This window comes from Mus pahari, chromosome 23 (assembly GCF_900095145.1).
Source record: "Mus pahari chromosome 23, PAHARI_EIJ_v1.1, whole genome shotgun sequence".
In the NCBI taxonomy this organism is placed as follows: domain Eukaryota; kingdom Metazoa; phylum Chordata; class Mammalia; order Rodentia; family Muridae; genus Mus; species Mus pahari.
The window spans coordinates 20,164,986-20,176,893 of NC_034612.1; the positions used below are offsets into that span (position 1 = coordinate 20,164,986).

Below are 11,908 nucleotides of genomic sequence, written 5' to 3' on the forward strand. Positions count from 1 at the left end.
TTTTATTTTATTTTTATGTGTGTATGTGTGAGTGTACCTACCGTGTGAGTGCAGGTGCACAAGGGGAGCAAAAAGCACTGTGCCATGTGAGCTGGGAGTACAGGCTGCTGCAAACTGCCCGTCCTGGGTGCTGGGAACCCAGCTCAGGTCTTCTGCAAAAGCAGCGAATACTCTGAACTGCCGAGCCAATGCTCCAGCCTTGCTTCTCATTTTAATTTCAGTCCAAATCAAAAAACACTCCAAATTTCCCTCATTTTGAAACTGGCCTCACAGAGTTGGTAACCTGAAACATTTTGTTCCTGTTGCTGATTCATGGGAAAGGAAGTTAAGATTTAGAACCACTATTAGGGGCCTGGAGCGATGGCTCAGTGGTTTAAAGTGTACCGGCTGCTCTTCTAGAGGACCCCGGTTCAATTCCCAGCACCCACATGGCAGCTCACAACTGTCTGTAACTGGATGTTCCAGAGGATCTGACGCACTCAGCAGACATACGTGCAGGCAAAACACCAATGCACATAAAACGGGAATAAAGAAATCTTGTAAAAAAAAAGAAAAGGAAGAGACACTATGGGCATGTTGGGCATGTTGGCTCATGTCTGTAATCACACTGGGGAGGCTGAGGCAGGAGGACCACTTCCAGTGGCTAATCTAGGTTACAAAGAGAGAGTTCCAAGCAAACCTTGGCTACAAACTGTAACTCTGACTCAAATTAAAAAAAAAAAAAAAAAAAAAAATGTGGGCGGGAAAACAAAACAGGAAGTTCCCAGCTTAAAAAGGACCATCTGGGAATGTGCTGGAAATCAGGTCTGCTGTGGTGGTCTACCCTTGAGCCCCGTGTGCGTGCAAGTGTGTGTGTGTGTGTGTTTGTGTGCGTGCATGAGAGAGTGCCTGTGTTCTGGAAGGAGAGAGGACCAGGGACTGTTGGAAGCCCTGCTCTGGACTTGCCCTCCCCTCCACATCCTGGGAACCATGGCTACAGGCAATGGGGGGTAGGCAAGGCGGGGCAGTGGAGGTCAGCATGCCCCCCCCTCGCCTTGGAGGATTGAGAGGATGTAGCTGTCAAGGCAGGGGGTGATGAATCAATGTTGCTCCACAGCTCGGGCTCTGAGCATGCCTGGCTCCAGCTGTGTGGGCTCCTGGAATACAGGGGTTCTCTCTGCCAGGGAGCTGCTGCCAAGCCGGGCTGGAGAATCACTTCCGCCTCTCATATAAAAGTGTCCCTGACAGTCCTGCCTCTGGGACTCTGGCAATGGTCCCAGACATCTCCTGCCACCATCTCCTACACAGACACCATCTTGATTGCCAGGTTGAGGAATTCAGAATCACCTCAGAGAGAACCCTGGACATTCTGTGAGGGGGGTTTCTAGATTGGATGGACAGAGGTGAGAAGGTCATACTGAAGGTGCGCAGCATCAGGGACAGGGTGGGGCCTGGCTGCAAGGGGAATGAATGAATGCAGGTCTCAGGCTCCTGGATTAGCCCTCCGTCCCCTAAGTTGTTTTTGTCTGGTATTTTAACTAAAGCATCCTCTTTTGTCCTTTGATGGCTTTGTAAGACCCCAGGAGGGACTGGAGAGTTGGCTCAGCAGTTAAGAGCACTGGTCACTCTTCCAGAAGACCCAAGTTCAATTCCCAGCATCCACATGGCGGTTCACACCTGTCTGTCGCTCCAGCTCCAGGGAATCTGACGCCCTCACACAGACAGGCAGGCAGGCAGGCGAAGACCAGGGCAGTGATGAACTCTTGAGTGAACACAGGGCCTAGAGTTTATAGTCCAGTCACTCCCAACAGACCCAGGCTTTCCTCCAGTCTGAGTAGCTCCTCTCTGTGGTCCCCTGACTTTCCTTTATTGGTCTCAAGCTGTCTATGCACTCTGTCTGGATTAGGGATCAGATTTCCCACTTGTAGGGCAGCCATTTGTCTACTGATGGACCTTCTTACTCCCCCTCCCACACAAGTGCTACAAAAAAAAAAGCAACAATAGGGTCCCCTGTCTCAGGGCATGGATATGCAAATAATTGGTGGGTAGTTGTGGTCTCACCAATCAGGATAGTCCTCTAGCCTTTTCTCTGGGGGTCAAAGCTTCAGAGGCACTGGATAGCAATCCATTGGATAACTCAGATAGTTACCAAATGACTAACATTTGGTTGTGTATACAGTGCGAACACCCTGCATGTCAGTCAAGCTGCTTAAATTACACTCAGCAGGAGGGTAAGGTATATTCCATGGGTACACTTCACAAAGAGGTGATTAACATCCCAGGCAAGATGGATGCGTGTCAGGGATGTGAAAGATTCCATTATCCTACTTAAAAATGTACATTTATGGGCTGGTGAGATGGCTCAGTGGGTAAGAGCACCCGACTGCTCTTCCGAGGGTCTGGAGTTCAAATCCTAGCAACCACATGGTGGCTCACAACCATCCGTAACAAGATCTGATGCCCTCTTCTGGAGTGTCTGAAAACAACTACAGTGTACTTACATATAATAAATAAATAAATCTTTTTTAAAAAATGTACATTTATGAATTAGTGTGTGTGTGTGTCACACACACACACACACAAAGAGACAGAGACAGAGACTGAGCATCCATCTCACTACATAGCTCAGGTTAGCCTCAAACTTTCACTTTTCCTATCTCTGCCTACTAAGTTCTGAGGTTACATGCCTGGCATTTCCAGAAGTTTCCATTTCAATACTTTCAGACTACAGTGGTTGGCTGTGGGTAACTGAAACTTTGGCAGGCAGAACTCAGACTGTGGGGGGTGTGGAAGGGGAAGAGGTATGGGGAGCAACAGAGCAGAGTGTGTGTGTGTATGTGTGTGGGGGGGTGATGTTACTTCCAGCATACCAGGTTATGAGTGTATGAAAAGCTTTAGAAAGAAAAAGGGTATCTCTTTGGTGCCCCCGATTCCTATGTGGGGAGGTGCTGCCGTGTCCCCATTTTGCAGAGGGGGAGATGAAGGCACGAAGGTGGCAAAGGTTGTGGTTCAAGGTCACATGGAGAGAGCGTGGGGCGCACGGCTCTAGTTAACTCCATGAGGCTGGGAAGGCAGAGGTATGGACGAGAGGTGCCAGTGCTCAGAGCCTGTGGCTGGTTAGAGGGAGGGCAGGAGAGAGAAGGCACAGCCTTTGGGAGAACCTCCGTGGGAGAGGCTTCCTTGGCAAACAGGATTTATTCACCGCCCTCGTTTTTTTCTCAGTCCTGGGAGTCTCCTACTGGAGACTCAAGGCCAGCACATTGGCTGTGGCTTCTGTGCCCTGCCTCACCCTCAGCCACACCAGCCTGTCTGTCCATTTTACCATGCATCTAGAAGACAAATTGGAATTGAACACCCGTCCACAGCGTGATTTGGAGGGGAGGAAGCCTTGCCTGTGTTGGCAGTGACAAATGCTTTTTCCAGGAGGCATGGCTTCTGTTGGTGCTGCTGGCCACCAGGCCACTGGCAGGGTCCAGAGGGACAGCTTGCTCAGTCTACGGATCCCAATCGGGCCCCTTGTCCACCATTATACCACACTTGAGCTGTTCTAGTCTAGGAAGCCAATCTAAGTGGGGCTTCCCTGTCTCTGCTTTCTTTCTTCATTTTTATGGGGGAAAGGGAGTTAAGACAAGGTCTGTTTATGTAGTTATGACTGTCCTGGAACTCACAATATAGACCAGGGTGAACTTGAACTCACAGAGATCTCCAAGACTGTCTCCCCCTTGCTGGGATTAAGGACGTGCACCATCACCTCTGGGCAATTTGTACCTTTAGTTAAGGTTTTTATTGCTGCAAAGAAACACCATGACCAAAAAGCAAGTCAGGGAGGAAAGAGTTTCTTTGGCTCACATTTCCATATTGCTGCTCATCAACGAAGGAAATCGGGACAGGAACTCAAGCAAGAAGGAACCTGGAGGCAGGAGCTGATGCAGAGGCCATGGCGGGGGGTGCTGCTTACTGGCTTGCTCTTCATGGCTCACTCAGCCTGCTTTCTTATGGAACTCAGGATCACCAGCCCAGGAACGGCACTACCCACAATGGGCTAGGCCATCCTTCATCAATAACTAGTTTTTTAAAAATGCCTTACAGCAGGATTATGGAAGCATTTTCTCAATTGAGGTTCCCTCCTTTCAGATAACTGGAGTTTGTATCAAGCTGACATATGACTAGCCAGCACACACCTAGGTCAGAGACCAGATTAGACTTCCTTGCATTTCAAGTTTATTAGCTAGGAGCCCTTAGCTTCTAAGTTCCTAAAAAGAGAACCTTGGGTACAGGTGTTCCCAGCTCTTTTTTTTTTTTAAAGATTTATTTATTTATTATATGTAAGTACACTGTAGCTGTCTTCAGACACTCCAGAAGAGGGCATCAGATCTTGTTACGGATGGTTGTGAGCCACCATGTGGTTGCTGGGATTCGAACTCTGGACATTTGGAAGAGCAGTCGGGTGCTCTTACCTGCTGAGCCATCTCACCAGCCCGTGTTCCCAGCTCTTAATCTAGCCCCAACATGCTGTCTTCTTCCCAGTAGGGTATTATGGCTTGAATCTAGGGCTTTATATACATGCTAGATGAGTGTTCTACCACTGAGCCACGCCCCCAGCCCCTCACTGGGGGATTCTAGGCAGGGGCTCTACCACTGAGCCACGCCCCCAGCCCTTCCCTGTGGGATTCTAGGCAGGGGCTCTACCACTGAGCCACACCTTCAACCCTTATTTACTGTTTGAGACAGAGTCTCAGTAACTTGCCCTGAGTGGTCTTGAATCACTTGTGCAGCTCAGACAGGCCTTTGCCTTCTGGATGCTGTGATTACAGGTCTCAGCCAACACAATCTTCTCAACAAACAAACAAACCGCTGTTTTTCTATCACTCATACAATATGAAACCAGTTTTCTGTTAGTGAAAGCCAGTATGTCAGACATGCACGGTGACTCACATTTATAATCCCAGCCATAGGGGAAGCTGAGGCTGGAGGTTTGCTAAGAGTTTAAAAACAGATTTGATTACATGGGAAGACTGACTAAACAAACAAACTAACAAATGGCTGGGCACTGTGGCACATCCCTGTAACCTTAGCACTCAGGAGGCAGAGGCAGGAGAGCCAGGAATTCAAGGTCAGCCTTGGCTACATAGAGATTTCCAGGCCAGCCTGGGTTACATGAGACCCTGTCAAATTTAACAACAATTTTAACAATAAAATACAGAGTTGGAGAGATGGTTCAGCGGTTAAGAGCACTGCCTGCTCTTCCAGAGGTCCTGAGTTCAAATCCCAACAACCACATGGTGGCTCACAGCCATATGTCATGAGATCTCATGCCCTGTTCTGGTGTGTCTGAAGACAGCTACAGTGTACACATGTACATAAAATAAGTAAATAAACCTTAAAAAATAAAATAAAATAAAATACAACTGAGGGGCTGGAGATGTGGTTCAGTGATTAACGACACTTGCTGCTCTCACAGAGGACCTAAGTTTGGATCTGAGCACCTATGCGAGGCAACCCACAACGGCTTTTAGTCCAAGTTCAGGGAATCCGATACCTTCTTCCAGCCTCAGAGGGCATGCGCACAAGTGGTATACATTCAGACACACACACACACACACACACACAAAGATAATTACAAGCCTCAAGAAGGACTTTGCTGCCGCCGAGACAACAGCAGCTTGAAAAGGGGCACTCACTGTTGTATACTGTTTCGTAGCGGTCCCTGTACTCAAGGGAAACCGGGAATACTAAACACACAAGGGCGTCTCCTCAATGGAAGAAATATAATACCTATTTTCCAGCCAGGTATGGTAGCACAAGACTTTACTCCCAGCACTCAGGAGGCAGATGGATCTCTGAGTCTGAGGCCAGCCTGGTCTACAAAGGGAATTCTAGGACAGCAGCCAGGGTTATTCAGAGAAACCCCGTCTTGAAATCCAAGAGAAATAGGAGTGGCTATTGTGAATGACCTGATGACCTTTTGTTCTCTGTACAGCCAGGCCTTACTCAGATTCCCCAGACTCCTCCTCCCTCCCTAGGCCTTCATCTTCAGCTCTCAATTAATAGAACCCATCCTTAGGGGAGATGTCACATGCCCTTTAGAGCCTGCTCACCTCTAAGCTATCTCAGAGTCCACACCAGCTTCTAGGTCTTTAAGCTGTAGGCGCCATCCTCATGGTTACACGCACTTTGTGAAAAAGTTTCTATGTAGTCAAGCTAAGTTTGATACGGCCTGGCTAAGTCAAGCTGAAGACTTGAATTGACTTTTCATTCTGGTTTCTCTGTGGGTCATTTCACTGCGAGTCGTTATGCCCACAGGGACTGTGTCCCCATGTGCTGGCCCCGTCTGTGGGCTGAAGCGGTTATACGTGGTGAACCCACTTCAGGGTAACGGGCCTGCTGTTCCTTAGCCCTGTTCTGCATCGGGCACTGTGGAGTCCCTTCTGAAGTGCCACAGCAGTTGAACCAATGACCGCCTAGTGGCTCTGAAACACATGATACCCAGACACTGTAGTGACACCCGAGGCTCGTGAAGGACTGGGAGAGAATGAGGTAATCCAAGAAAGGTCAAGCCAGGCAGCACAATGCTTGTCCCAGAAGCCAAGGTTCCTGGAGTAACAGGAAAAAGCTGGTTCTCAGCCTGTGGGTCATGACCCCTCTGCGGAGATGGCAGATCAGGTATTTACATTACGATTCATAACAGTGGCAAAATTATAGTTACGAAGTAGCAACAAAAATAACTTTATGGTTTGGGGGTCACCACAACATGAGGAACTGTACTAAAGGGTCGCAGCACTAGGAAGGTTGAGAACCACTGCTGTAGAATGTGGTCCTTCCAATAAAGGGGTCTCCATTGCTCTCAGATCAGCTATGCCCATGTGGATACAAAGACAGCGCAGTTCAAGGGGATAGGAGATGGCTTCTTCTGAGGACAGATATGAGTGACGGTGGCCGAGAACATAGATTTAGGTTGCTCAAAATCCTGTCTCCCAAGGAGGCATCCATTTCATCAAGTTTTTATAAAAACAGAGCAAAGAAAGTTATAAACCAACATGCCGGGCCGGGCGTGGCGGCACACGCCTTTAATCCCAGCACTCGGGAGGCAGAGACAGGCGGATTTCTGAGTTCGAGGCCAGCCTGATCTACAGAGTGAGTTCCAGGACAGCCAGGGCTACACAGAGAAACCCTGTCTCGAAAAACCCCCAAATAAATAAATAAATAATAAAAAAATAAACCAATATGCCTTTCTCATTCAAGATTTATTTTTTATTTTACGTGTTGGAGTGATTGCCTGCATGTATGTGTGTACCCTGTGTGTGCCTGGTGCCCACAGACACCAGAAGAAGGCATTAGACGCTCCTGGGACTGGAGTTACATACAGGCAGCTGTCATGTGAGCTGTCATGTGGGTTCTGGGAACCAAACCTGGGTCCTCTGCAGGAACAGTAAGTGCTCTTAACTGCACAGCCATGTCCCAAGCTCTGGTTTATTTTTCAGTTACGTCGGTGGAATCGTGGAATGTAGATTACAGCATAGCTGGGAAACCTCTCCTCTGGGGTTCAGATGTTACCTGGAGACAGCCTTGGGTTTGGGTTGAGCAAGCCAGTTGCTTGCTAAGCTCATATGTTTCAAACGCCCCACCTGATAGTCACGAGGATATTAGGTCAGATACAGAGCGGGGCAAGGGATGGCTAAAAAGAGGAAGGCTAAAGATAGTCCAAGATAAGTTTTAATTAGGCTTTGGCCTGCAACACTCCCACTTCACCACAAACTTAAGATGTTCTAAACGGTTGATCAGGCCTGCAGAGGGTTCTGGGTGAGATGTGGTTTCCTTCGGGAACTCTTGTTTACATCTGCTACAAGAGTCCATCAAGACCGGTCCTGTTGACCCTTCTCCACATTGCCCTTTAGAAGGAAGGTGTGGGAGGGCCACTGGACCCTCACCTGAGATTCCAACCGTTCCTCCCACAGAACTATGCTCTAATTATATGTAGCCTGGAGGTGTGGTCTAAGGTCATGCGAGAGCATATAAACTGGGGAAAATTAGCTGAAGAATCTCAGTCTACTTGGGCACGAACAAGCCATCATCCACGCTGGATGAAGCCTGTCCATCGAAGCTGCACTGGGATCGCCCACACTCTGTCGGTAAGCTGGAAAACCCCAGAGGTTCCCCATGGTCACCTTTGGCAGAATCATGCTGTGGTTGGTCATTGAGATTCTTCTTTTAGATTTATTTTTATTATCTCACATGTCTAAGCGTTTTTGCGTGCACGTATAACCTTGCATCAAATGCCTATGTGAAGAGATTGTAAGCCCCCATATGGGTGCTGGGAATCAAACCTGGGTCCTTTGCAAGAACACAAGTTCTTGCTCTCTACCTCTGGGCCTACTTTCCAGTCCTGTCATTTGGGATATTATGTGGAGTGAGTAGATATTGTTTCTGTCTCCCTAGGGAAAGGATTCTTTTCTTTTCTTTCTTTCTTTCTTTCTTTCTTTTCTTTTTTCTTTTTTTCTTTTTTTTTCTTTTTTTGGTTTTCGAGAAGGTTTCTCTGTGTAGCCCTGGCTGTCCTGGAACTCACTCTGTAGACCAGGCTGACCTCGAACTCAGAAATCCACCTGCCTCTGCCTCCCAAGTGCTGGGATTAAAGGCGTGCACCACCACTGCCTGGCAGGATTCTTTTCTTTTTGCTTTGTATGAAACAGGATCTCACAATGTAGTCCAGTGAGCCTGAAGCTCACCGGGTAGACCAGGCTGGCCTTGAACTCATGGAGATCTGCCTCCTGAGTGCTGGCATTTAAAGGCGTGAACCACTATGCCTGGCACGAATTCCTGCATTAAAGTGGAACCAGGATCACCCCTGTCAGCCAAGGCCATGACAACTTGAATTTTCTTCCATTTGGTGAACTTATTGATGGTAGTTTGCCTACATCACAATAACCGGCATTGATTATTGATTTTCAGCTTGTTTTTCCTAGAATCCTCCTAGCACCCAGCAATGCTTGAGAATAAGTGGTCATGAGAGATGTTTGTGACCACCTGACATTCTGCCTTGTTTGTGAGACAGTCTTGCTGTGTATCCTTGAAGATGGAGCTCACTAGGTTGACCAAGTTGGCCTGTTACACACGGAGGTCTACCTGCTTCTGCCTCTCAAGTGCAGGGGTTAAAGATGTCCGCGCCACCACACCCACCTGGCATCCCTTTTCACTTCCTCCTCCACTCTGTCATCAGTCCTGGCATTGGAAGCTTTGGATTCCCATCCCCTATCCTTTCCTTCCACCTCCCCCCCCACCCCCCACTGCTCCCATAACTACCTCTGCTCTGTAAGCAGGGAACACTCTGGCTTTCCCATGCAGAGACCTCTCCTGTCTGAGCTGCCCATTTCCTTGTCAGTTCATCCTTCCTCTCACCTTTGGAGGCTCCTACAGGGGGTTAAGGGGAGGGCATCTGATCCGAGAGAGAAGCATCAAAGCTTAAAGACTGACTCTCTTGCCCCAGAGAGCTTGCCCCAGACTTGGGATTTTCTCTCACCCCAGATTTTGCCCCTACCTGCTACGTGCGTGGGTTGAAAGACACTCAAGAGCCGCGGGCGTGGTGGCGCACGCCTTTAATCCCAGCACTCGCGGGAGGCAGAGGCAGGCGGATTTCTGAGTTTGAGTCCAGTCTGGTCTACAGAGTGAGTTCCAGGACAGCCAGGGCTACACAGAGAAACCCTGTCTTGAAAAACCAAAAAATAAAATAAAATAAAATAAAAAACCAGACTGCATTCAGCTCTGGTTGCCCAGAGACCGCCTCTTTCTCTACCAGGTCCCAACAGTCTGAGCCTAGCCTGGATTCTGGACTGGCAAGCTTGTGGGATCAGGAGTTGCCCCCATCTACTGGCCTCCGTGGATCCGAGCTAACCTGTGAACGGCAGGTAAGATTACATTGTAGTTTGTTTTTTTTTTTTAAGTGGGGGTGCTACTTACTCATTTTTGTCAGGATTGGCTGGACCCCCACATGAATTCCCTCCCCTCTTAAGGGAGAAGAAGGACATACCTAGGAAATCTAAGCAGCCAGACCAATGCCACATCGCCTGTTTGAGCATCCCGTTTCCCATGCCTTCCTGTCACTCCTGGCTGTCCAAGCCCTCTCCTGGGAGGCAGCATCCTAGAGAGTTCTATGTCTCTTCTCACTCTGCCCACAGGCAGCAGCCCGCCCCGCGCGGCAGCCTCTTTTCTGTTGCTCTGTCACCCAGACACACCCCCTTCTGAGGACTCAGTTTCTTCTCTTTCACAGCTGTCCTGCCTTGCATCCATCCTCAGACTGAGCGACTTCCTTCCCTCCATGGCTTCCCACCCCACCCCTAGTTAAGAGAGGAACTCCCGGCCCTGAGCCCAGGGAGCCCAGAGAGCCCAGGGAGCTTCAGCCTATGATGGCCAGACTCCTGGAAGGCTCCCTCTTACCACCCACTGACTCCCCTATGAATCCCCATCCTGGCAGTTCAAATGCCGGATGTCTCCCGCAGCCCACTCCAAGACTTAAGCCTAATTAGTCCTAATTTCGTAACGCCTGTCCATCCAGTAGTCCCCAAACCTTACAGGGTTCTGTGCTGCCCGTCCTCTACCCAACCCTCATTTCTCGGTTCTTTTTCTTTTCTTTTAGATTTATTTATTTTATGTATGTGAGTACACTGCCACTCTCTTCAGACCCACCCAAAGAGAGCATCAGATCCCACTACAGATGGTTGTGAGCCACCATGTGGTTGCTGGGAATTGAACTCAGGACCGTGGAAGGAAGTCAGTGCTCTTAGCCGCTGAGCCATCTCTCCAGCCCCTCAGTCCTTAATCTCAAAGATGCTTTATCTTCTTGGCTATCATTATCTGATGATAATGAGATATATATATATATATATATATATATTTTTTTTTTGGTTTTTCGAGACAGGGTTTCTCTGTATAGCCCTGGCTGACCTGGCACTCACTTTGTAGACCAGGCTAGCCTTGAACTCAGAAATCTGCCTGCCTCTGCCTCCCGAGTGCTGGGATTAAAGGCATGCCCCACCACGCCCGGCCATCATCACTATTTTTTAAATATTTATTTTATCTTATGTGTGTGAATGCCTTGTCTGCATGCATGTGTGTGTACCACCTGTATACCTGTTACCTGAGGAGGTCAGAAGTTGGCATAGAATCAGTCCCCTGGAACTAGAGTTACAGATGGTTGTGAGTCACCAAATGGGTGCTGAAAACAGAACTGGAGCCCTCTGCAAGAGGAGCAAAGGCTCTTAGCATCCTTGTGCTGCCATCCGGGTCCTTCTTGTTAAGACCTTTGTATACTTACCTGGGCAGCTCCTCACACCCAAATGTCTACTCAGGTAACCTGGACAGCCCAACCCAGGGATTTCGAGAGAGTCCTCATATATTCTATGGAGGATCTTGTCCTGGCCTGCAGAGTCTCAGCCTCACTCCAGTCCTTCAGATGACTGGTCCCTGCAACACATCTACTCTCTTGACTTCCATGGCCAGGGATGCTGAGAGTCCACCTCTAAGGCTCAGATAACCTCTTCTCAAGTCGTGCATCTTGGCCCCATTCTAAGCTTCTCTTCCCATGGCATACCTCAGAGTTGCAAATCTGTAACCAAGGGTTTGTCTCTCCCTTGAAGCTGAAGGGCATCTCTCTCTCTCTCTCTCTGGACCTAGCTGGTTACTTTTGTGTCTGGGTTTCCAACTTCAGAGTGTTAGTAAATCTCTTTACCAGGCAGTCTGTGGCCCTCTCACAGAGCCTCTGGACCCTCCCAACCTACGGAAGTTCATCCTCTATGATCAGAGGCTGTCGCTACTGCCCCGGGGCATCCAGCCCTCCCCAAACCTCTCATTCTTTCTGTACCATCTTTCATAACTTAGCCAATGTTACAAAGACTGTCCATGTAGGCCGGGCTTGGTGGCGCATGCCTTTAATCCCAGC

At 48.8% G+C, this 11,908-nt stretch overlaps 1 protein-coding gene across 1 annotated transcript in view; it reads left to right on the plus strand.

Annotated features, from left to right (window-relative positions):
• Positions 1 to 8,044: 8,044 nt before the first annotated feature.
• The window catches only part of LOC115063089 (syncytin-A), a 9,039-nt gene continuing 5,175 nt past the window's right edge, over positions 8,045 to 11,908 (plus strand). Inside the window, exons 1-2 of the mRNA XM_029533886.1 lie at positions 8,045 to 8,108; positions 9,770 to 9,878. The gene's annotated coding sequence lies outside the window, so the exon portion shown is untranslated. The remainder of the gene's footprint in view (positions 8,109 to 9,769; positions 9,879 to 11,908) is intronic.